This window comes from Oncorhynchus mykiss, chromosome 2, assembly GCF_057628025.1.
Source record: "Oncorhynchus mykiss isolate SJ-2025 chromosome 2, ASM5762802v1, whole genome shotgun sequence".
Taxonomy (NCBI): Eukaryota; Metazoa; Chordata; class Actinopteri; order Salmoniformes; family Salmonidae; genus Oncorhynchus; species Oncorhynchus mykiss.
In genome coordinates, this window is record NC_143023.1 from 54,148,503 (window position 1) to 54,174,148 (window position 25,646).

Genomic DNA, 25,646 nt, shown 5'->3' on the forward strand with positions numbered 1-25,646 from the left:
AGTTCACAAAAGCATCCATTTGGCTGGTTCCGCGGCTCAACAATTAATAGACAGCGAGAACCAGAAAACCAGCGAGTCTGTCCGAGGAGGCCTTGTTACAGCCGTCCAGTCCGATTGATTTCCGGGCCAAGAGAACAATTACAACGGGAGCTGTTGCAGTACTCACCACCTGGCAGTGTGACTGGTCTCCAATCTCTCCGACTCCCTGCAAGACAGGACAAGCAGAGCCCATTAGGCGTACATGAGATTCCCCACCACCACAAATGGGACTTTCAGCATGTTTAAGTTATCCCAATGTTGGAAATCCACCAAAGCAACCGAGCCAAAGTCACTTGTAAAGGTGACAGTAATACAGCGATGCCATACTGAAGTATGTCATGTTAAACATGAGTGGACAACCTGCAGGACAAATCACAACCAAATGTGGGTTAACCAAAAATTAATTCTCATGTATGGTTGTGGTCATAACAGACAATAATATCACGTATAACAGTCCATCGGTAGCAGTGGGTCACAATACTAGCCCTTGGCTCCCTTCGGTTTCCCTACTTCTTATCTATACCACCTGTACAATCCAGTACCCATGCTTCCTAATGACAAAGATTGGTTTGAAACCTACTAGTGTGAAACGTAATCAGGAAATCTCACATAGTTCATTAGGTGGGCTACAGTTACTTTCCATGAAAGTATTTTCTTTATATAGGTTGATTTTATGAAGCTAGAAAATCTGAGTAAGTAAGTGTAATTTAAAGCTTGAGTCACTTCATAACAATTCCAGTGGCCATTCTACAGTATGGAGCCGTCATACAGACCAGCAGTAGAACAGTCTAAAAAACCCATTACTTAGCTTACAATTGGGGGTATAATTTCTATCAAATTTCGCTTTCACACGATCTAAGTAATCTGTACGTCATCTAATGTTCAGAAAATAATAGATTACAAGACCATTTAAGCAGGTAGCCTTTATCAGAGTAACGGCATGCGGTTCAGTCTAGTAATTAACCTGCCGAGCTGAGACGCACAGAACGACAGCCACCTCATCTCCTACCCTGTCAGTGCCAACAGAGCAACCTCGCTCTCTTCCATTCAACACGATTTCACTTCATTTATGCTAGAGATAGAAGATTACAACCTCACAGTATTGTTTTATGGTTTGGGGTTATTTTTAAAGCCAGCATTGGGGATTGATCTAAATACACATGCACACTCACAGGCCTAGGCCTACATACACCCACACAAAAGGGACAATCCACTTTTGTTCAGTTCTGTGAAGCGTAAGGATTTGGAACCTTTATGATGCCTTGATGAGGACCTCATCGTACTTTTCCTAGTTAAATAAGGTTACCTTATAAATAAACTGTACTGCATAGACACATGACCTTACACAAACATCCTAAATGGCCCTCACTTTGGCCATTTTAAAGCATTTTGGGGGGCAAACAGTAAGCTACATTTTTCATAATGATTAATATAGCGTGCAGTCTATAAAATTACTCCGTGAGCATGTTGATTCGTTTTCATAACATAAGGGCCCAAACTCCTCTATAGCACTATTTGGCCCGGCTTTGCACAATGCCATGCTACCAGTTGCATTGTCTTTTTCTGTCTGAAATAGATAACAGCGACTTCTCTTATTGGCTTGTTTTAATACCACTATCTAGTTAGACTGCTTTCAAGGCGCAGTCTCTTTGGATCTGAATAAGTTAGGTAGGTAGGTAGGTAGCTAGCTAGCCGGTTAGGTAAACTTCAGGCACCATCACATACCATTGAGCGCTAGGCCTAGGTAAGATGTGTATCAAAATATAAATTTACCTAAGACATTTGAAATGATGGGTTTCGAATTGTAATGTTTTCATACTGAGCTAACATGTTATTATATAATATTTTATGCTAACAGTATTTCAACGTCAACAAAACAAGTGTTTTATAACTTTAATTTATAAGAGTACAAATAGCTAGCCATCTTGCGCACGTTTAATTCGACTTCGTTAGCCAGGTAACGTTAGCTAGAAATGGCTTGTTACATAGCTAGTTGGTGCAAACTAGAGAGAACAACATCACGTTGTTAGCCAATGGGATGGAGTCAGACTTTATTAGTTAACTTTCACGATTTAAAACTCGTTTCAAAAATAAGCTATCACCAACTAAAAAAAGGTATACATAGACATCAACGTTAGCTAGCCTCTTCGCAAGCTAAAATAACCGGCTAGTACAGGTCGAGCTTTCACAGCAGCCAATCACTACAAGAGCAAGCTAGCTAGCTCGCTACATAAAACTGTCAACCCTAAATGTACGTTAGAAAACAAGCTAGCTGTCAATCCAGGTACCTAAGTAATTATAAAATAAAATAAAAACACCGGTTGCATAAAATTAAGAAAAATATTTGGGGGATAGTTTCAAATATAAAATTTGACTAAATTATCACAAATAGGCACGCGCTGGTGGTTACAAGTTAGAATCAACCCCTTTCTAGCTAGCCATGTCCGCTGCCCTCCAATAGCAGGGCACTTCGCTAGCTAGAGTATCATCCAACTCCTATCATAAGAAATAGCTATGAACAAAAAACAGTATCCTTCAAGCCATCTTGCCTATAATAAACACACGACGATTTACGGATATAGGGATCAAATGCATGTGAAAACAATGAAAGTTTCTAAACAATGAAAATGAAACTTCAAATGATAATAAAAGATCCCAACGTGCACTTACCCTCCACTCTACTCAGCAGCAGTCCTTCTCTCCTCAGAAATTTATTAAATAAATATTTACAAAACAGCCCAATACCTCTCTACCGAATATCCGATACAATTATGATGTAAATATTAAAATACCCTCCATTGATTAGAGTCTGAGATCTCCGTAGTATATTTTTATTTGTTTAAATAAAATTTGTCCAAAAAGAGAGAAACTGAGATACAAAACAAGAACTCTTCTTCAATCTCATTCACCACAGCCTGAGCACAACCGTTATCAATGCGCTCAAGAGAAGGGAGAAGAAGGGGGTAGGAAAACTATTTTTAAATGTGACAATTGTAGCCGTTGTACCCCAAATCGATTGATTCATTAATAGTATATCGTTGACGTTATTAATTTTGAGTCGATTTTCGTCACAAGGTGAAACGAAAATGTGTTTGAAAAGCGAACTATTTTTTTGTCACGGTGCTGCGAATTTATTTCACTTTGCCTAAGGAACATGGGTACTACGCCTTCCATTGCCTAGGGAAAAAACCCGGATGTAAACTCAGTGAAACTCATCTGGAGAGAAGTAGCACTCGGTTCATAGAAATACGCGGAGCAATTTGTTGCTGTTTTGACTTGCCACGGTCCCAATCCTGCGCATTTACCCTATTTTGTCATTATTGTCGATTGATGAAAAAGCACCAATTACTTTCGTCTCTTTTTCATAGCTAGTCAATCTGCATTCATTTTCAGTGTTGAATGGGCGTTCGACATAATAAAACGGTTATGCCAAGTATCAAAAATGCATGAAGAACCGCTGCATATGATTTCTGGTGACGGCTGCTGTGAATATGAGGCGTGGGCAAGCGCCCTTTACAAGTGCGCCATGTTTTTATTATAATTTGAGAATAGTTGTTTATGATACAGTGCCTTCCGAAAGTATTCACACCTCTTTACTTTTTCTACATATTGTTGTGTTACAGCCTGGATTTAAAATTGATTACATTTAGTTTTTTTTCAAGCTGGCCTACGCACAATACCCCATAATACAAATTAATACAAAATGAAAAGCTGACATGTCTTGAGTCAATAAGAATTCAAGCCCTTTGTTATGCAAGCCTAAATACGTTCAAGAGTAAACATCTGTTTAATAAGTTGCATGGACTCACTCTGTGTGCAATAATAGTGTTAAACATGATTTTTGAATGACTACCCCATCACTGTACCCCATACATACAGATAATTGTAAGGGCCCTCATTTGAGCAGTACATTTCAAACACAGATTTAATCACAAAGACCAGGGAGGTTTTCCAATGCCTCAAAAAGAAGGGCACCTATTGGTAGATGGGTATAAAAAAAAAAGCACACATTGAATACCCCTTTGATCATGGTCAAGTTATTAATTACGCTTTTGATGGTGTATCAATACACCCTGTCACTACAAAGATAAAGGCATCCTTATGAACTCAGTTGCCGGATAGGAAGGAAACCCTGATTTCACCATCTGTGACCAGGAGACCGATGAAGCTGAGCACAATTGGCCCAGTGTTGTCCGGGTTATGGGAGGGTTTGGCCTGCCGGGATGTCCTTGTTCCATTGTGCTCTAGCGACTCCTTGTGGCAGGCCGGGCGCATACACGCTGAGTTCGGTCACAAGTTGTAAGGTGTTTCCTCCAACAGCATTTATTTTTTAACCTTTACCTAGGCAAGTCAGTTAAGAACAAATTCTTATTTACAATGACGGCCAACCCCAGCCAAACCATAACCCGGACAGCATTGGACCAATTGTACGCCGCCCTATGGGACTCCCAATCACGGCCGGTTGTGATACGTCCTGGAATTGAACCAGGGTCTGTAGTGACGCCTCTAGCACTGAGATGCAGTGCCTTAGACCGCTGGTTCAGTGCTTTCCACCAGACACCGGGAGATTAATTCACCTTTCAGCAGGATAATAAACAAAAATACAAGGCCAAATCTACACTGCAAGTGCTTGCCAAGAAGACAATGAATGTTCCTGTGGCCCGAGTTACAGTTTTGACTTAAATCTACTTGAAAATCTATGGCAAGACCTGAAAATTGGTGGTCTAGAAATGACCAATAGGCAAGAATTTTGGGCAAATGTTGCACAATCCAGGTGTGGAAAGCTCTTAGAAACCTATCCAGAAAGACTCAGCTGTAATCGCTGCCAAAGGTGCTTCAACAAAGTATTGACTCAGGGGTGTGAATAATTATGCAAATGAGATATTTCTGTATTTCATTTTCAATAAATATGGTCAAATTTCTAAAAACATGTTTTCACTTTGTCATTATGAGATATTGTGCATAGATGGGTGAGGGAAAACAATATTTAATTCAGGCTGTAACACAACAACATGTGGATTAAGTCAAGGGGTATGAATACTTTCTGAAGGCACTGTATGTCAAGCTATATATATGTGAAGCATAATGAAATATTCTTATAGATCACTATAATGGTATAACTAAAGTGGATTGTAACAGAATGTATCAAAAACTGATAGATTCCATACTAGGCTTATACAATATACACGTTTATGATACAGGATGAGTTACAGTAGAAACAAACTCATAATGTAGATTTCCACACTGATATAACACTGTTATATCCTCTCATGCATGTAATAAGATTTGTTTGTTCCTTCATGAGTTGAAAAGATCTATGCAATGGTAATATTGCAAAAGGTTTGAGCTTGTTGGTAATGAAGGAAGTGTTGAGGTTGAGAGGCGATTCAGCAATACTTGGAGGACAAATGGAATTAAATAAAAAGCTTCTTTATTGCAAAGAGAAGAACGATAGTTACTAGGAATTGTAACTCCAGTCATATGAGTAGATAGGGAGGCTTCGTTCCTATTGGTTTACCCTGCTGCAGTAGCAGCAGCAGCATTGCCTGAGATAATTAATTATGCACACACCTTGAGGGTATGAGAGTACAGGTGCCCCAATATATTGAGGCTATTTCCCCTCAATCTCCCTCCCCAAAAAATATTTTCAACGAGACTCCTGAGATCGGGCAGGGCTCGAAGCCCTATGGGCCTCCACTTTTCTCATATAACTGGAGTTACAATTCCCAGTAAGTATCGTTATGCAGTACCAGTCAAAAGTTTGGACACACCTACTCATTCAAGTGTTTTTCTTTATTTTTACTATTTTCTACATGGTAGAGTAATAGTGAAGACATCAAAACTATGAACTAACACATATGGAATCATGTAGTAACCAAAACAAGTGTTAAACAAATCCAAATATATTTTATATTTGAGGTTCTTCAAAGTAGACACCCTTTGCCTTGATGACAGCTTTGGCGTTCTCTCAACCAACTTCACCTGGAATGCTTTTCCAACAGTATTGAAGGAGTTCCCACATATGCTGAGCATCTACGGTCCAACTCATCTCGCATCATCTCAATTGGGTTGATGTTGGGTGATTGTAGAGGCCAGGTCATCTGATGCAGCACTCCATCACTCTCCTTCTTGGTCAAATAGCCCTTACACAGACCGGAGGTGTGTTGGGTCATTGTCCTGTTGAAAAACAAATGATAGTGGGACTAAGTGCATACCAGATGGGATGGCGTATTGCTGCAGAATGCTATGGTACCATGCTGGTTAAGTGTGCCTTGAATTCTAAATAAATCAGACAGTGTCACCAGCAAAGCACCCTCACACATCCTCCTCCATGCTTCACAGTGGGAACTACACATGCAGAGATCATCCATTCACCTATTCTGCGTCTCACAAAGACACGACAGTTGGAACTAAAAATCGCAAATTTGGACTCATCCGACCAAAGGATTGGTCTAATGTCCATTGCTTGTGTTTCTTGGCCCAAGCAAGTCTCTTCTTATTCGTGTCCTTTAGTAGTGGTTTCTTTGCAGCAATTTGACCACGAAGGCCTGATTCGCGCAGTCTCCTCTGAACAGTTGATGTTGAGATGTGTCTGTTACTTGAACTCTGCATGGCATTTATTTGGGCTGCAATCTGAGGTTCAGTTAACTCTAATGAACTTATCCTCTGCAGCAGAGGTAACTCTGGGTCTTCCTTTCCTGTGGCGGTCCTCATGAGCCAGTTTCATCATAGTTTCTTCAAACCATCAAGCGCTTTCTTGAAATGTTCCGGATTGACTGACCTTCATGTCTTCAAGTAATGATGGACTGTTGTTTCTCTTTGCTTATTTGAGATGATCTTGCCATGATATGGTATTTTACCTATAAGGAAAAACATTCCACAAATGTAACTTAAGGCACACCTGTTAATTGAAATGCATTCCAGGTGACTACCTCATGAAGCTGGTTGGGAAAATGCCAAGAGTGTGTCATCAAAGCAAAGGGCGGCTACTTTGAAGGATCTCAATTATAAAATATACTTTGATTTGTTTAACACTTTTTTGGTTACTACATGATTTCACATGTCTTATTTCATATTTTTGATGTCTTCAATATTTATTCTACAATGTAGAAAATAGTAAAAATAAAGAAAAACCCTTGAATGAGTAGGTGTGTTCAAACTTTTGACTGGTACTGTATGTCGTAAAACTCCACCCCATAAGGGGCTTCGTTCCTATTGGTTTAGGGCAAACGCCTATGTTGCCCAGAATGTACTCCATGCCGGACTCAACACTTCCCATCTAATGAGAAGGTCAAATCCAGCCAAGGCTGAGACCAAGGTTTCAGAAATCAGCTAAAGAGGGGTCGGAACCAAGGTTCCGGTCTAGAAGCACAGTTTCGACTGCTCCTACAGAGTTGTTTTATTACTGTAGTTTAACTGATACCCGGCCCAGAAAGATAATTTTCATAGATGGCCACATAGAGAAGTCAGATTAAAAAATTCCTAATAAGATCACGTTCATCGAATTATTCAAATAATTGTAGCGGAGGTGTGGGCAAGCGCAGCCGAAGATACAGTATTAACATTTTATATTCATCCAATGTCTGACATGTTTTTGGATAGCATGATGACATTGTCGCTGCTCGCACTGTGTCCTCAGTGCTAGTATGTATGTGATGTTAGGGTGTTTAAACCGGAAGAAACCCAGATAGACTGTCCATGAATCAGCGTATGAGAAACGTGAGTAGATTACCTTGAAAACAGTCTGACATCTTGGATGCACACTCCAGTTCATATTATACCTCAGTGGCCGGAACCCAGTGTAAATCAGTGATGCCGAGCAACACGTCCAGCCAATCAAATTCCTTGCTTGGGCGGAGCTCCGAAGGTGCTCACCAGATTAGTGCCCAAGGCGCAACAGTCCGTGAGGACAAAACAATCAACAAAACAAGCACGGGTGACAAAACATTTTGGAATGTTTGCAGCGCGCGGGCTTTCACAGCATTTCTCTGTTATTTCAAGATAAGCTAAAGCTGCAGCAAGAGGGGAGAAATGGTCTGCAATGCTGGCTATATCACAATCTTTTATTTTTATGTTTCTGAAGTGATATTTGGCAGTAAAGGCTAGCATCAGGGACAAGAAGTAGCTAGGCACACTGAAGTTTGTTTTGAGAAAAGTCAGCTAACCTTGTAAACTACCTATGTATAACTAACTAGCTAGCTAAATTAGAAATTTAATTTTAAAGATTATAAATCCAACAAAATGTTCATGAATATTATTATTTCTTATGAGCCTAAGACGTTTGGGGGGGTCATACCATGGATCATTTAGCTACAAAACTACCTCCATACTACCATACATTTTTTAAACGGTTACCTTCAGACGAGTCATGTGATACTTGTGGGGTTCGTAGAGCAAAACGGAGAACACCATCATTCAGACGCTATAGACGTTTTCGCAAGAAGACCGATTTTCGGGATGTCTCATGGTCTGACAAACTCCGCTGTAGCTTGGCCACCTTCCCCCGAGATGCGGAAGGCTGCCATATGTGGTTACGGTGGATTGAGACGCAGCCCATGGAAGAAAACATCTCTAGTTTAAATTGACGGATTTTGATGGGGATTTATTCATTATGTTACTTAGATTGACGCGTCAGTGCGTCAATAGATTCTAGAGGATATTATTGACCTTAAAGGTTAGCCGTGTTAGCCCAGTCACTAGCTTATCCAGGATCAGTGATACATAGAGAAACCATGTACTGTCTATGGGAATAACTGCAATCATTTTCCAGGCAACATTGCTGAAATTAATAAAATAAAATGCTCATAAAATGCTACCTGTAATGCTTATCTCCTGTAGCCTGATTGTCATCTTATTTTCATACTGTACCTAACTTACAAGGGTTGGATTTGCACTAAACCATTTTATATGTCAGCACTTATAAAGCCATGTACAAAAATCATACATTGTCTACTGGTATCATATTAAATTTAGAACATATATCTCAACATGTAAACAATGTGTGAGTTTAGCTATTCTCTGCTTCAGATGACAGAAGGCCAGTAATGCCATCATGCTGTAGGCCTATGGCTGCATTGGTGATGCATGCCATATGATAAGCTGCTAAATTGATTCACATAGCTGATATACTGAGAGAGAGAGCGTGACAATCAAATAAATCAGATTGAAGATCTTACAACTAGACAAAAAGGAAATGAATGAACAGAGACATATAGGTTGGTGGAAGTTATCCAACTATGTAGGTGTTAGGTTGAATATAATAAACTACATTTATCAATCTGACTCCAATATTATGTGGAAAAAATACAAAAGGCCCTGTGCATCTCTGGAAGAATCTAGTCAATGAAGTGAGCCTTCTCTCCCCTCTCAGTATGACTACAATGAACATGTGTCCAACATTGATCGTTACGCGATTATTAAGAGGCTGGACACAAATAGATAATCCTGGCGACCAATGTTCTAGCATTAATTTATTGAGGCATATGTAGTGTATATAACAACTACCAATAGACCTACTAAGTGTATAATCAAATAATTACTCTAATATGAGGAATGCATTTACTCAATTCAACTAATATAATTTATTGGTCATGAAAGAATTAACTAAAAAAATTAAAGTGTACATGATATATTTCATCCTACTTATAGTAAATTACTATCACCAATAGGCTAAGACGTTACGTGGTTACACTTACACGTGTCTTCAGTTCAGAATAATCTCTAAGAACTACAATACCGTTCAAAAGTTTGGGGTCACTTAGACTTCAAATCAAATCCAATCCAATCAAATCAAATAAAACATTTTTTGTCACATACACATGGTTAGCAGATGTTAATGCGAGTGTAGCGAAATGCTTGTGCTTCTAAATCAAATCAAATCAAATCAAATCAAATTCTAGTTCCGACAATGCAGTAATAACCAACAAGTAATCTAGCTAACAATTCCAAAACTACTACCTTATAGACACAAGTGTAAGGGGATAAAGAATATGTACATAAAGATATATGAATGAGTGATGGTACAGAGCGGCATAGGCAAGATACAGTAGATGGTATTGAGTGCAGTATATGCATATGAGATGAGTATGTAAACAAAGTGGCATAGTTAAAGTGGCTAGTGATACATGTATTACATAAAGATGCAGTAGATGATACAGAGTACAGTATATACATATACATATGAGATGAATAATGTAGGGTATGTAGACATTATATTAGGTAGCATTGTTTAAAGTGGCTAGTGATATATTTTACATCATTCCCCATCAATTCCCATTATTAAAGTGGCTGGAGTTGAGTCAGTGTGTTGGCAGCAGCCACTCAATGTTAGTGGTGGCTGTTTAACAGTCTGATGGCCTTGAGATAGAAGCTGTTTTTCAGTCTCTCGATCCCAGCTTTGATGCACCTGTACTGACCTCGCCTTCTGGATGATAGCGGGGTGAACAGGCAGTGGCTCGGGTGGTTGTTGTCCTTGATGATCTTTATGGCCTTCCTGTGACATCGGGTGGTGTAGGTGTCCTGGAGGGCAGGTAGATTGCCCCCGGTGATGCGTTGTGCAGACCTCACTACCCTCTGGAGAGCCTTACGGTTGTGGGCGGAGCAGTTGCTGTACCAGGCGGTGATACAGCCCGACAGGATGCTCTCGATTGTGCATCTGTAGAAGTTTGTGAGTGCTTTTGGTGACAAGCCGAATTTCGTCAGCCTCCTGAGGTTGAAGAGGCGCTGCTGCGCCTTCTTCACGATGCTGTCTGTGTGGGTGGACCAATTCAGTTTGTCTGTGATGTGTACGCCGAGGAACTTAAAACTTACTACCCTCTCCACTACTGTTCCATCGATGTGGATAGGGGGGTGTTCCCTCTGCTGTTTCCTGAAGTCCACACAGAAAACCCAGACATATGGCAGCAGATCCACAAGGTCTGCCATGAGAGGTGACTGTATAGTTCCCCTAAGGAAAAGCACCTTTAGTAAATCTGCATTCTCTGTGAGAGCTTCCCATGTCTGGAATACACTGCCATCAGACACACATAACTGCACCACATATCACACTTTCACAAAATGCTTGAAGACATGGCTAAAGGTAAATCAGATTTGTGAACATGGTCCCTAGCTGTGTGTTGCCGCTTTCCATGTTGTCTGTTGTCTGTAGCTTGTGAGGTGTGGAAACACTTTGTTACTTTTATGAATTTTGTCTTGCTGCTTTTTGTTTTATGTTGCTCTGTCTGTATGCTACGTCTTGCTTGTCCTATGTTGCTCTGTCTGTATGCTATGTCTTGCTTGTCCTATGTTGCTATGTCTTGCTTGTTCTATGTTGCTATTGTCTATATTGTAATTGTTTTTAATAACCTGCCCAGGGACTGCGGTTGAAAATTAGCCGGCTGGCTAAAACCGGCACTTTTACTGAAACTTTGATTAATGTGCACTGTCCCTGTAAAAATAAAAATAAACTCAAACTCAAACAATCATCTCCTTAGTTTTGTTGACGTTGAGTGTGAGGTTATTTTCCTGACACCACACTCCGAGGGCCCTCACCTCCTCCCTGTAGGCCGTCTCGTCGTTGTTGGTAATCAAGCCTACCACTGTTGTGTCGTCCGCAAACTTGATGATTGAGTTGGAGGCGTGCGTGGCCATGCAGTCGTGGGTGAACAGGGAGTACAGGAGAGGGCTCAGAACGCACCCTTGTGGGGCCCCAGTGTTGAGGATCAGCGGGGTGGAAATGTTGTTGCCTATCCTCACCACCTGGGGGCGGCCCGTCAGGAAGTCCAGTACCCAGTTGCACAGGGCGGGGTCGAGACCCAGGGTATCGAGCTTGATGACGAGCTTGGAGGGCACTATGGTGTTAAATGCCGAGCTGTAGTTGATGAACAGCATTCTCACATAGGTATTCCTCTTGTCCAGATTGGTTAGGGCAGTGTGCAGTGTGGTTGAGATTGTATCGTCTGTGGACTTATTTGGGCGGTAAGCAAATTGGAGTGGGTCTAGGGTGTCAGGTAGGGTGGAGGTGATATGGTCCTTGACTAGTCTCTCAAAGCACTTCATGATGACGGAAGTGAGTACTACGGGGCAGTAGTCGTTTAGCTCAGTTACCTTAGCTTTCTTGGGAACAGGAACAATGGTGGCCCTCTTGAAGCATGTGGGAACTACAGACTGGGATTGATTGAATATGTCCGTAAACACATCAGCCAGCTGGTCTGCGCATGCTCTGTGGGCGCGGCTGGGGATGCCGTCTGGGCCTGCAGCCTTGCGAGGGTTGACACGTTTAAATGTTTTCCTCACGTCGGCTGCAGTGAAGGAGAGTCCGCATGTTTTAGTTGCGCGCCGTGTCAGTGGCACTGTATTGTCCTCAAAGCGGGCAAAAAAGTTATTTAGTCTGCCTGGGAGCAAGACATCCTGGTCCGTGACGGGGCTGGTTTTCTTTTTGTAATCCGTGATTGACTGTAGACCCTGCCACATACCTCTTGTGTCTGAGCCGTTGAATTGAGATTCTACTTTGTCTCTATACTGACGCTTAGCTTGTTTGATTGCCTTGCGGAGGGAATAGTTACACTGTTTGTATTCGGTCATGTTTCCGGTCACCTTGCCCTGATTAAAAGCAGTGGTTTGGGCTTTCAGTTTCACGCAAATGCTGCCATCAATCCACGGTTTCTGGTTTGGGAATGTTTTAATCGTTGCTATGGGAACAACATCTTCAAAGCACGTTCTAATGAACTCGCTCACCGAATCAGCGTATTCGTCAATGTTGTTGTCTGACGCAATACGAAACATATGGAAGCAGTCTTGGAGTGTGGAATCAGATTGGTCGGACCAGCGTTGGAGCTTCTTGTTTTAGTTTCTGTCTGTAGGCAGGGATCAACAAAATGGAGTCGTGGTCAGCTTTTCCGAAAGGAGAGCGGGGCAGGGCCTTATATGCGTCGCGGAAGTTAGAATAGCAATGATCCAAGGTTTTTCCAGCCCTGGTTGCGCAATCGATATGCTGATAAAATTTAGGGAGTCTTGTTTTCAAATTAGCCTTGTTAAAATCCCCAGCTACAATGAATGCAGCCTCCGGATAAATGGATTCCAGTCTGCAAAGAGTCAAATAAAGTTCGTTCAGAGCCATCGATGTGTCTGCTTGGGGGGGAATATATACGGCTGTGATTATAATCGAAGAGAATTCCCTTGGTAGATAATGCAGTCGACATTTGATTGTGAGGAATTCTAAATCAGGTGAACAGAAGGACTTGAGTTCCTGTATGTTGTTATGATCACACCACGTCACGTTAACCATGAAGCATACGCCCCCGCCCCTCTTCTTACCAGAAAGATGTTTGTTTCTGTCGGCGCGATGAGTGGAGAAACCAGCTGGCTGCACCGACTCCGATAGCGTCTCTCCAGTGAGCCATGTTTCCGTGAAGCAAAGAACGTTACAGTCTCTGATGTCCTTCTGGAATGCCACCCTTGCTCGGATTTCATCAACCTTGTTGTCAAGAGACTGGACATTGGCGAGAAGAATGCTAGGGAGTGGTGCACGATGTGCCCGTCTCCGTAGTCTGACCAGAAGACCGCTCCGTTTCCCCCTTTTACGAAGTCGTTTTTTTGGGTTGCCGGCTGGGATCCATTCCATTGTCCTGGGTGAAAGGCAGAACATAGGATCCACCTCACGAAAGTCATATTCTTGGTCGTACTGATGGTGAGTTGACGCTGCTCTTATGTTCAGTAGTACTTCTCGACTGTATGTAATTAAACCTAAGATGACCTGGGGTACCAATGTAAGAAATAACACGTAAAAAAACTAAAAGCTGCATAGTTTCCTAGGAATGCGAAGCGAGGCGGCCATCTCTGTCGGCGCCGGAAGTTACCCACATATCTTTGGGTACGTGGGTTACGTGGGTTTTGTTGTGCATTAAAATAACATCAAATTGATCAGAAATACAGTGTAGATATTGTTAATGTTGTAAATGACTATTGTAGCTGGAAACGGCAGATTTTTTATGGAATATCTACATAGGCGTACAGAGGCCCATTATCAGTAATCATCACCCCGGCACGTTATGTTAGCTAATCCAAGTTATTCATTTTACAAGGCTAATTGATCATTAGAAAACCATTTTGCAATCATGTTAGCACAGCTGAAAACTGTGTTCTGATCAAAGAAGCAATAAAACTGTCCATCTTCAGACTATTTGAGTATCTGGAGCATCAACATTTGTGGGTTCGATTACTGGCTCAAAATGGCCAGAAACAAAGACTTTCTTCTGAAACTCAGTCTATTGTTGTTCTGAGAAATTAAGGCTATTCCATGCAAGAAATTGCCACCAAACTGAAGATCTTGTACAATGCTGTGTACTACTCCTTTCACAGAACAGCACAGACTGGCCCTAACCAGAATAGAAAGAGTGGGAGGCCCCGGTGCACAACTGAGCAAGAGGACAAGTACATTAGTGTGTCTAGTTTGAGAAACCGACGCCTCACAAGTCCTCAACTGGCAACTTCTTTTAATAGTACCCGCAAAACAACAGTCTCAACGTCAGCAGTAAAGAGGCGACTCTGGAATGCTGGCCTTCTAGGCAGAGTTCCTCTGTCCAGTGCCTGTGTTCTTTTGCCCATCTTAATTTTTTTTGCGGGGCCAGTCTGAGATATGTCTGTTTCTTTGCAACTCTGCCTAGAAGGCCAGCATCCCGGAGTCGCCTCTTCACTGTTGACGTCGAGACTGGTGTTTTGCGGGTACTATTTAATGAAGCTACCAGTTGAGGACTTGTGAGGCATCTGCATTGATTTGTTTTTGCAGAGATATTTTTTTGGAGCATCTGATGGCCTAACGTGGTGAGTGATGAACATGAATTTCTCCTATCCCCTCTGCCACTGATATTTTTGAATTTGGTTGTCATATTGGAAGGTTTGCTAGTGACAAACTATTTAGCTAGCTTCTAGCCTGGTGGTTTATATGCAATTTAATCTCTTCGTAATTAACAGTCAGTGTTGATGAGTGTCTTGACGAGAAGGCAAACTTTTGCCAGGCAAAATCGGGCATTATCATCTAATTATTATGGATGTATCCAAATATTCTAGGGCTCTTGAGTGGTGCAGCAGTCTAAGGCAGTGCTAGAGGTATCACAACAGACCCTGGTTCGATTCCAGGCTGTATCCAACTGGCTGTGATTTGGAGTCCCATAGGGCGGCACACAATTGGCCCAGCGTCATCTGGGTTAGGGTTTGGCCGGGGTAGGCCATCATTGTAAGTAAGAATTTGTTCTTAACTGATTTGCCTAGTTAAATAAAATACAAAATAAATGTCAATAGATAAGATGTTATTGTGGCTGCAGAGATTGTGACTGTGTTAGCGCTACCTAACTTGCTAGCTAGCAAGCAAGGGATAAGAACATTGCCAACAAGCATGGCAACGGAACAAAAATGAACGACTTGGTCGCATCTCTAGCAACCTAAATATGACAAAGCATGAATTTGCTTATATAAATGAAAATATCAACAAAATATGTATATATTTCTACCAGTAAATGTGTGCTTAGTATTGTTTACTTTGGCAACAGTGGTAAAAGCGGGATAAACAGCTTAAACTTTGCTGTTATTCTGGATGTGAGGTAGTGACTTTGTAGCCATAGCTAGTTGGCTAGCTAGCAGCATGCAAGGGACAAGAACCTTGCCAGCGAGCATGGCAACGGAAAATATAGAACAAACTACTAGGTCGTGACTGTGTTAGTGGTACCTAGCTGGCTAGCTAGCAAGCAATGGATAAGAAAGTTGCCAACGAGCATGGCAATGGAACATAAAGAACGAACAACTGGGTCAGGTCCATAACTATTTAACTAATTCTCTAGCAACCAAAAGATGAGAAAGTATGAATTCTCTTAAAAATATCAGTGATTATTTTAAATTTTCACTTGTAAATGTGTGCTTTAATATTGTTTTCTTTGGCAACTATAAGCAGGATAATCGCCTCTGCTCTGTAAATTACCTTGGAAAAATTAACTCCGCTGCGTCTTTCATTATTTCCAAGGTAAAGTAAAGAACATCGTTGTTTATCCCTTACTTTTTTTCTCTGTCCTCAAAGTTTTCCCCCTCTAGGGACTGGAAGTGGAGAATCTTTTCATAAATGTCCTCCCACATAATTACCTGCCCTATCCAGTACAGTAGCCTACACTCTCCCTTTACTGACAGCTGGAGCTGCAATTTCACCCCCTGGCGGTTCTCTACAAATGCATTTTAATTTACAGTAATTACATCAAGATAGCTAATAGGAAGTTAGCTAGCTGATTATGTTTAATTCACTTAGCTAAAACAGTGTGTAAACTTAGCTAGATAGCTAGTAGCTCAGTTGAGTTGGTCTACAACGTGGCCTACTGTAACCAGCTAGCTAATAATAAATAATTTATCATTTTAAAATGTATTTATTTACTTGTATAGGTTCTCACACTGCCTCTTTTTTGGGGGGGCCTTACAAAAACAAAATAATGGGCAATCTTCACTATTTTTGGTGGTGGCAAAGCGCAGCCAGCAGCCATGTGGACAAATGGAAACAATTTTAAAAATGTGTTTGTCACTAGAGCGGTTTAGAACGTGTTGTGACATTTGAATTGACCTGCGTAATCCTGTTTCAATTTTATAATTTTTTACCCGTTTTTCTCCCCAATTTCATGGTATCCAATCTCATCGCTGCAACTCCCGTGTGGACTCGGGAGATGCGAAGGTCGAAAGCCGTGTGTCCTCCAAAACACAACAAATCTGCACTGCTTCTTGACACAATGCCAGCCACATAAATGTGTCGGCGGAACCACTGTCACAACACGTTCTAAACCTGGCAACCGTGTCAGCGTGCACTGCACCCAGCCCGCCACAGGAGTCGCTTGTGCGTGATTGGACAAGAACATCCCTGCAGGCCAAGCCCTCCCCTAGCCCAGATGATGCTGGGCCGATTGTGCGCCGCCCCATGGGTCTCCCGGTCGCGGTCGGCTGTGACAGAGCCTGGACTCGAACCCAGAGACTCTAGTGGCACAGCTAGCATTGCGATGCAGTGCCTTAGACCACTGCGCCACTCAGGAGGCCCTACCTATCCTGTTTCAATTTCAATAAATGTAAAATCGCAGACTGTCGGCCACACTTGAAAACTAGCACTTGAAACTTGCATTGGCAACAACTACCCGGACGGGAAACCGTGACGCACATAACATACTTCTACGGGTGTGTGTGTGAGTGTGTGGGGGGGTTTCTTGAAATATAACAAACAAAATATTGCCTAGGCATGACATGACAAAGACGTAATTTTGGAGGTATGGCAACCCCAATCAAATCGCCACACCCAGTCGAAGACTGGTGGGTGAAAAAATATCCATGGATCAAAAAACACTGCATCAGCAAGTTAGAATCCCATAACAGCTTCTCTGTAAATCTCTCAAGGAAGGGCTGTACAAAAACACTGTCCTGACAGCACATAACCCATACTCCCCACCTCTGTCCTCTCAGTGGCGCCGAGTACAGACTGCGCAAGAGAGCTCGAGGACACATTCAAGAGATAACGGATAAAATGGGAAGGCGTCGACCACGACTCTGCCACACAAATATCCTCCACTCCCACACCTCTAAAGACAGCCACAGAGGCTGCAACTCTGCGTGTGGATTGAGCCCTAACGCCAGAAGGCAAGGGGTGCCCTGCAGTTCCGTGCAATACCATCAAAGCTAGTGAGGTAAACACTGCTTAGAAAGTTGCTTTCCAAGTGCTGCAGCACTGTGGCATACAGGAACTGTAAGAATGAGAGAATCGTTTCCACCTGGCAACAAGCCGGTGGACCCCTCAAGACATGAGGTCTGCTACTTCATTGAGGCAGCCTTGGATATGACAGTCTGTCAATGAGCGGAGGTGCCCGTGCGCCCACAACCATAGTCTCTCTGCCAGCAGGTGGAGCTCAGAAGACCTGACCCCTCCTTGTTGATTGATGTATGACACTGTTGTACGGTTGTCTGACCAGACTAACACATCGCGGCCCTGAAGCCTGTGAGAAAAATGTATCAGAACTAACAGCACAGTCTCTAGCTGTAGGAGATGTGGCGTGCCAACGGACACCACATTCTCCACTGCTCGAGTCTGGCATACCCCCCCCCCCCCCAGTCAGTCAGATAAGCATCTGTAGAGACTGGAATGTGAGAAGAGACTCTTCCCATCGGGACACCGGGTGTGAGAGTATACACTGGTCTCTTCAAATGGTTAATGTCCGCTCTAAGCACTCTTGATGATGTCCCTGTTGTGAATTATGTCTTCAGCCCACACTGTAGTCTCGTTGTGGCTGCTACACATGCGCAGGCTACAACGATGGTTTGCCCAGCTGCGCCTAGACTCTGCCTAGTTACCATGCACAATGTATGGAACCGCATGAGAGCAGAGAGAAGGGGCCTCTCTGCTGGAGTCCAAAAGTCGTGCCAACATTGCCGAAGTGTCTAGCTGAAGCCCCAAGTAGACAATCCGCTGAGTTGGGAAATGGCATGCTCTTTTCCCAAATCACTGTGATACCTAGTGAGATGCATGACCAGTCTCATCTTGTGTGTGATTGCCAGGTCTACTGACTGGGCGAGAACCAACAGTTCGTCTAAATATGCCAGGACTCTGACTCCTTAGCAACCCAATAGCTCTATAGCTGCCTCCACACATTTGGCAAAGGTTAGAGGGGCCTGATAGTAACCAAATGGCACTCTTGTTTGTGCTATTGCCTGGAAGGCATAGAAGAGAAACTTCCTGTGGCGTGGTGTCACCGGCACATTAAAGTATGCATCCTTCAGGTCTACGCTCATGCAAAAGTTGTTTAGGTGGATACATTCCAGCAGACATTTTTTTTCATGAGCATGTGAAAGGGTGGTTTGGTCATGCTCTCATTCAGGTTGCCTCAAGCCCCTTGTCTTTTTTGGAATCAGGAAGTAGGGCGAGTTAAACCCCTTGTTTCTCTGTTCTGGGTGCTATGACCACCTCCTTTGCCAGTAATTCCGCAATCTGACTTCAGAGCTGCTACTTTCTCTGGTGATGATATCAAAATGTACACCACTTTGTAAGGAGGGGGAGACCAGAGAAATTGGATAGCGTAACCCAGTCTCAACATCTGGTTTAGTCAAATTGAGAGGGTGCAGACTTGATGTCACTCCCTATAACACTGAGAGCATTATGTCACAGCCTTATAAAATTGATTCAATTAAATGTTTTCCTGAATCTACACACAATACCCCATAATTACAAAGCCAAAACAGTTTTTTAGAAATGTGTGCAAATTTATAAAAAAACACTTTATTTAGATAAGTATTCAGACCCTTTGCCATGAGAAATTGAGCTGAGGTGCATCCTGTTTCCATTGACCATCATTGAGATGTTTCTACAACTTGATTGGAGTCCACCTGTGGTATATTCAATTGATTGGACATTATTTGGAAAGGCACACACCTGTCTATGTTAAAGGTCCCACAGTTGACAGTGTATGTCAGAGCAAAAACCAAGCCATAAGGTCGAAGGAATTGTCGGTAGAGCTTCTAGACAGGATTGTGTCAAGGCATAGATCTGGGGAAGGATAGCAAAAAATGTCTGCAGTATTGAAGGTCCCCAAGAACACAGTGGCCTCCATCATTCTTAAATGGAAGAGGGTTGGAACCACCAAGACTCTTCCTAGTAGAAGAACCCGATGGTCACTGAAAGAGCTCCAGAGTTCCTCTGTGGAGTTGGACAACTATCTCTGCAGCACTCCAACAATCAGGCCTTCATGGTAGAGTGGCCAGACGGAAGCCACTCCTCAGTAAAAGGCACTTGACAGCCCACTTGGAGTTTGACAAAATGCACCTAAAGGACACTCAGACCATGAGAAACAAGATTGTCTGGTCTGATGAAACCAAGATTGAACTCTTTGGCCTGAATGCCAAGCTTCACACCTGGAGGAAACCTGGCACCATCCCTATGGTGAAGCATGGTTGTGGCTGCATCATGCTGTGGGGATGTTTTTCAGGGGGCAGGGACTGGGAGACTAGTCAAGATTGAGGCAAAGATGAACAGAGCAAAGTACAGAGAGATCCAAACAATGAAACCAGCGGCCAAATGATTGAAGACTGATATGCTGACGTTTGACAGAGCAATGTGAGTTATTATTAGAGTCAGTATAGCAATGTAACGTAATTGATATGTCCGTTTCCCTAGAGAAACAGCTCTACAGGCTACCTTGGCAAGGTTCCCAGTCAGTACACAACACTATGCTTGCTCATCATGTCTTAGCAGGATCAGATGGTGACAGGTGTCCCAGCAGGATCAGACAGCCAGGGAAGACCAGTCTACAGAGCTCAGGTGAATTTTGCAGTATATTATAACAATCAGTGAATGGATACAAAGTTCTATCTTGAGTTCATGGGTAAGCTATGGTCTGGAATCTGGGAACAATGGTCACTTTAACTATTGAACCATTGATTCTATTCTTGGATAATATCATGCAGAAGTGTACACCAAGGTAATTACTTGTCATGCCTCATCTGAGCAGGATCAGATGGTGACAGGGGTCCCTGCAGGGTCAGAAAAACAGGAGACAAAGGGCTGTGAGACATATGTTTAATCCTAGACACATGAAGTGTGATGTATACGGAGGGTACGGGGCAACAGAAGACAAACAGCAGAGGGGCTAAGACTCTTGGAGATTGGGAAAGGACTGATATAATTTGGGGACAGTTTGTGGGACTCTACCAGGAGGAGCAGATCCCGTTTGGCCAGCCATACCCTCTTACCGAAACGATAACGGATGAGCTGGGGTCCGGTGGTTGTCGATACTTGGTGGTGGTCTTAAGAGCCAAGGTGTCGGACGAATATCTGACAGCGCATCAGGCTTCACATTCTTGTACCCCGGGCGGTAGGAGATGGTGAAGTTGAATCGGGTGAACAGCAGGGCCCATCGAACTTCCCTGGAGTTAAGGCTCTTGGCAGTGCAGAGATATTGCAGGTTCATGTGATCTGTCCATATGTGGTGCTGGAGAACATGTTCTTGAGCCGAGTGGCAAAAGACAAGGATGTCATCAAGGTAGACGAATACGAACCTGTTCAACATGTCCCGGAACAGGACCTGGAACACAGCAGGAGCATTGGTCAGTCCGAATGGCATCACCAGGTATTCATAGTACTTGCTAGCCATGTTAAACGCGGTCTTCCACTCATCCCCTTCCTGGATCCGTACCAGATGGTGGGCGTTCCGGAGGGCAAACTTAGCCCCCTGGAGAGGCTCGAAATCCGAGGCAATTAGTGGAAGCGGGTAATGTTTTAACTGTGATGTCATTCAGGCCCCCTGTAGTCGATACACGGATGCAGGGTTTTTTCCTACTTCTCCACAAAGAAGAACCCTGCACCGGCAGGGGAGGCAGAAGGATGGATACCCCCTGCAGCAAGGGAGTCTTCAATATAGGTCTCCATCGCCTTGGTCTCTGGCCCTGACAGGGAATAAAGCTGCCCCCCAAGGCGGTGTAGTGCCCGGGAGAAGGTCGATGGCGGAGGAAGCGAGGTGGCACTGGCTTTGCTGAAAACCTCCCGTAGGTTTGGTAAGACAAGACAAACTGGCAAACTGGAACTGGTAAGACAAGACGAACTGGCAAAAGACAGAACACAGGTATAAATACACAGGGGATAATGGGGCAGATGGGAGACACCTGGAGGGGGGTGGAGACAAGCACAAAGACAGGTGAAACAGATCAGGGTGTGACAAAAACATGCCAAACAAAAATGGGAGGAAGACCTGGGAGACATTATTGATGATGAATGGTACAGATATATTTGAATGCCCAGTCATGTTCATATGAATCACAGACATAAATTACTGCACTTTAAGACCATCCATAGAACATACTATATGCCAATGAAAATGAATATCATGCACTCAGAAATGTAATTCCTCTGCTAGAGGTGTAAAACAAAAAAGGGGATATATTTGCATGTGTTATGATCTTGTGAAGGCTGGCTGAATTATGGCAAAGAATGTTATTTTATCTCAGGAGGTATTTCTCCCTTCACTCTGTTTTTGTTTGCTTGTAAATGCTGATACTGGAAACTGTTAACAGATGAAACTGTGTAACTTAGCAATTACAGCAGCTAAGAAATCCATTGCCATTAATTGGAAGGTTGGTTATCCTCACACAATGTCACACTGGATGGCAGAAATGTCAAGTTATGCATCACTAGATTTGATGTATTACAATTAAGAGTATACTATGCAACTTTCATAAGGTCTGGGTGCCTTATATGAAATATTGTATGACAAAAGGGGTTGGTATTGAACACATTTTTTTTGTCGAGCAGTCGCAAATATATATTTTTTTTCATGGCACACGAGACTCCTGAATGATTTGCGCCTGTTTCAGTGGACTAATCCATTGAGGCTGCAGGGATGCCACAGTCCAAGAATATGTGGATTGTAGCTCATAATACACAAGGCATGTCTCTCTCCAGAATGTGCTCTCTCCTGCCATTTCATGGGTATTTATTGTTTGATAACTTCATTGAGTGTATTGTTTGCTGTGTAACAATTCCCCATTACATACAGTACCTTCAGAAAGTATTCAGACCCCTTGACTTTAGCCACATTTTGTTAGGTTCATTTTGTTAGGTTACTGCCCTATTCTAAAATGGATACATTTTTTAAAATAAATTTGCAAAAATTCTAAAAACCGGTTTGTTTTCTCATTATGGAGTACAGTGTGTAGATTGAGGATTTAAAAATATATATACATTTTAGAATAAGGCTGTAACGTAACAAAATTTGGAAAATGTGAAGGGGCCTGAATACTTTCCAGAATGCACTGTATATCATTGGTCTTAGCTCTGATGCACCTCTTTTGTCTCTGTCTGTCGGACGACAGCCAAGTGAACAGTCCGTGGCTCGGGTGGTTGAGGTCCTTAATGATCTTCTTGGCCTTCCTTTGAACACCGCGTGCTGTATATGCGTTGGGCGGTGATGCGTTGGGCTCTCTGCACCACACTCTGGAGAGACATGCGGTTGAGGGCGTAGCAACATGCACTCACAATCTATTGGTTGCTCTTTCTACAACTGTTTTAACCAATCACATCGTGTTTGTATTTGCATATTCTTTGCGATTGGTCCTCCAAGTCCTCCTTTGTCCTTCAAGTGTTGCTGAATCTCCTTTCTACAACAGTTTGCACCTTGGTTGGAAATTGAGGTAGTGGCAGTGATCCCTTCCCTATGAATGAGGTGTTGGACTGACAGTTGCAGAACAGGTTCAAGTCCTGGTCGGGCTACTCCCTGAATTTTCTACACTGGTTTTAGAAGTGCATCTTGGTGAGACCATTGAAAGTGTGTCCCATCGCCAATTGGTAAGGGCATGAGGGACATGTAAGAGTGAGGTGCAGGGATGCACTTTCTGAAGGAAGGGGTCGTTTAGATATCTCATCAAGAGGGTTTGAACCTCTTGGTGTAATGGCTAATGTATTGGACTGACAGCCATGAGGAACCAGGTTCGAGGCCTGTTCGGGCTACCCACTGACCTGAATGCTCTAGTTTACAATACCTTATATCAAAATGTATAACATGCTGTAGCAAGTCCCTTGTCCCTTTGGTCATTATTGTCTCTATACCATCAGTTAATTGTGTGCCCTGAAATCTAATTTGATTAACCTAAAATAAAAATCTCAGGGGGGCACAATCCAACAAAATTGGACTGCTGCATTTACTGACCACATTAATGGAAAACTAGAGTATTATGGAGGGTAAAACACAGGACATTCTCTATCAATAGACTTATAAGGGGTCAATAGGATATTTTCCACTGGACTGTGTGATAGGGGGTCACCATCTGTTTTGTAAATAAAAACATTCAATGATGAATTAATGAGGCTACAAGTTGCTACTCAACTAATTATTTTCCACTATAATGGGAAATGTGGTTGTAGGGGATATGTTGAACAGCAACACAGAGTAAGGTTCATTAGGTTCTGTGCCAAAGAGGTGCTGTTGCTGTATTGATGGGAACTGGGAAGAATAGTGTCAAGATGGAGGCCTATACTGTGTCATATTGATTGGTTTGGATAGGGCAAATAATGACTCTCCATTGTTAACTGCCATTTTAAACACTCCCAGAAGATTCAAAGAGTAGGTCACCTTTGAGTAAAAGCAAACTGTACCTAATTCAGGAAACACATTTCCATTTGTTACAATGCATCAAGGCTCTCCAAAATAATACAGTTGTAATTTAATGGTGCACTATTAATTAACTCATTATTTGAAACTGTATATAAAGTCAATTTGGTAATGTGCATTTTGTGTTATAAACAATTAAATCGCTTAAAGAGATTCTCCAGTATGTTTGTATAATTTTTAGCCAGTAGTTCTGAAAGTAGCGCTCACAAGCCAAAAGTGGTCCCCGAAAATTGGTACTGTGTTACATACTGTGCACCACATCATTGCTCTCTCTCACGCTGCTGTGGGTGCATGATGTGCCTCTTGCTATGTGTCACTCATATGGCTAGGGGCTGAAGCTCATTTGTTTAAATCGAATTGCTAGGGGGCTGGCCCACGTGGGGAAAATGTCTTACCTCTTAATTGAGGTAAGACAGTAATTCCGTTTATAGAATATTCACGTATGAACTACACATTGACACATCCAGCCCAAAGCAGGAGGTTTAAAAAAATACTTTCATGTAGTAGTCACCACAGTTCCAGAGCATGTCTTTAAATAATAAATTATAATATATGCCATATTAGCAGACGTTTTTTTTTTTATCCAAAGCAATTTACAGTAGTGCGTGCATACATTTTGGTATGAGTGGCCCCAGCAGAAATTAAAACTATAATCCTGGTATTGTAAGCAACATGCTTTACCAACTGAGCTGCAGAAAACCACAACTAGGCTATTTTTTTTTATTTAACTAGGCAAGCCAGTTAAGAACAAATTATTATTTTACAATGATGGCTTACCCCTGCCAAATCCAGACAACACTGGGCCAATTGCACACCACTCTACAGGACTCCTAATCACACCCAGTTGTGATACAGCCCAGGATTGAACCAGGGTCTTTTAGCACTGTGATGAATTGTCTTAGACCGCTGCTCCACTTGGGAGGCCAAGGCTAAATGAACAACTGAAAATATCAGGCTTAATATCATTAATGTCCCAATAAATTTGGTCCAGTATACAGTTTGGTTCAATGTTTTTATTGTTCTGAGCTAAACTATACAATAAAAGTAAAAAGAAAACCTTTGAGTTCAATATTTGGTAACAAGGCAAGTCAGTTAAGAACAAATTATTGTCAATGACAGCCTAGGAACAGTGGGTTAACTGCCTTGTTCAGGGGCAGAACAGATGTGTACCTTGTCAACTCAGGGAGTAGACCTAGCAACCTTTCAACTGGCCCAAACACTCTAACCGCTAAGCTACCTGCCACCACTTTACATACAGCAATATGATACAGTTATAATGGATTACGAGTCTTGTTAAGAGCATTTTACCCCATTATAGTGTCTGTATAGTCATCTAATGATCTGGAGAGACAGAGATATAACATACTATAAGCCTTATTACAAGACAGATGCTTGTATAGCAGGCATTGTATCTGCAGGCTGTTTTAACCTATATTCTTTACATAGTTCTATACTGTATGTGGTTGCAAA

General features: G+C 42.4%; 1 protein-coding gene across 21 annotated transcripts in view; it reads right to left on the reverse strand.

The window, feature by feature from the left end:
* The window catches only part of phf21ab (PHD finger protein 21Ab), a 60,773-nt gene extending 57,784 nt beyond the window's left edge, over positions 1-2,989 (reverse strand). For 11 of the 21 annotated variants that reach the window (XM_090202219.1, XM_090202304.1, XM_090202260.1 and 8 more), the window contains exons 1-2: positions 2,710-2,975; positions 167-205 (exon numbers count right to left, since the gene is read on the reverse strand). The gene's annotated coding sequence lies outside the window, so the exon portion shown is untranslated. Of the gene's footprint in view, positions 1-166; positions 206-2,709 lie in introns of all 21 variants that reach the window. The other 10 variants (XM_090202271.1, XM_090202246.1, XM_036950669.2 and 7 more) reach the window with 2 other exon arrangements.
* Between the last annotated feature and the right edge of the window lie 22,657 nt (positions 2,990-25,646).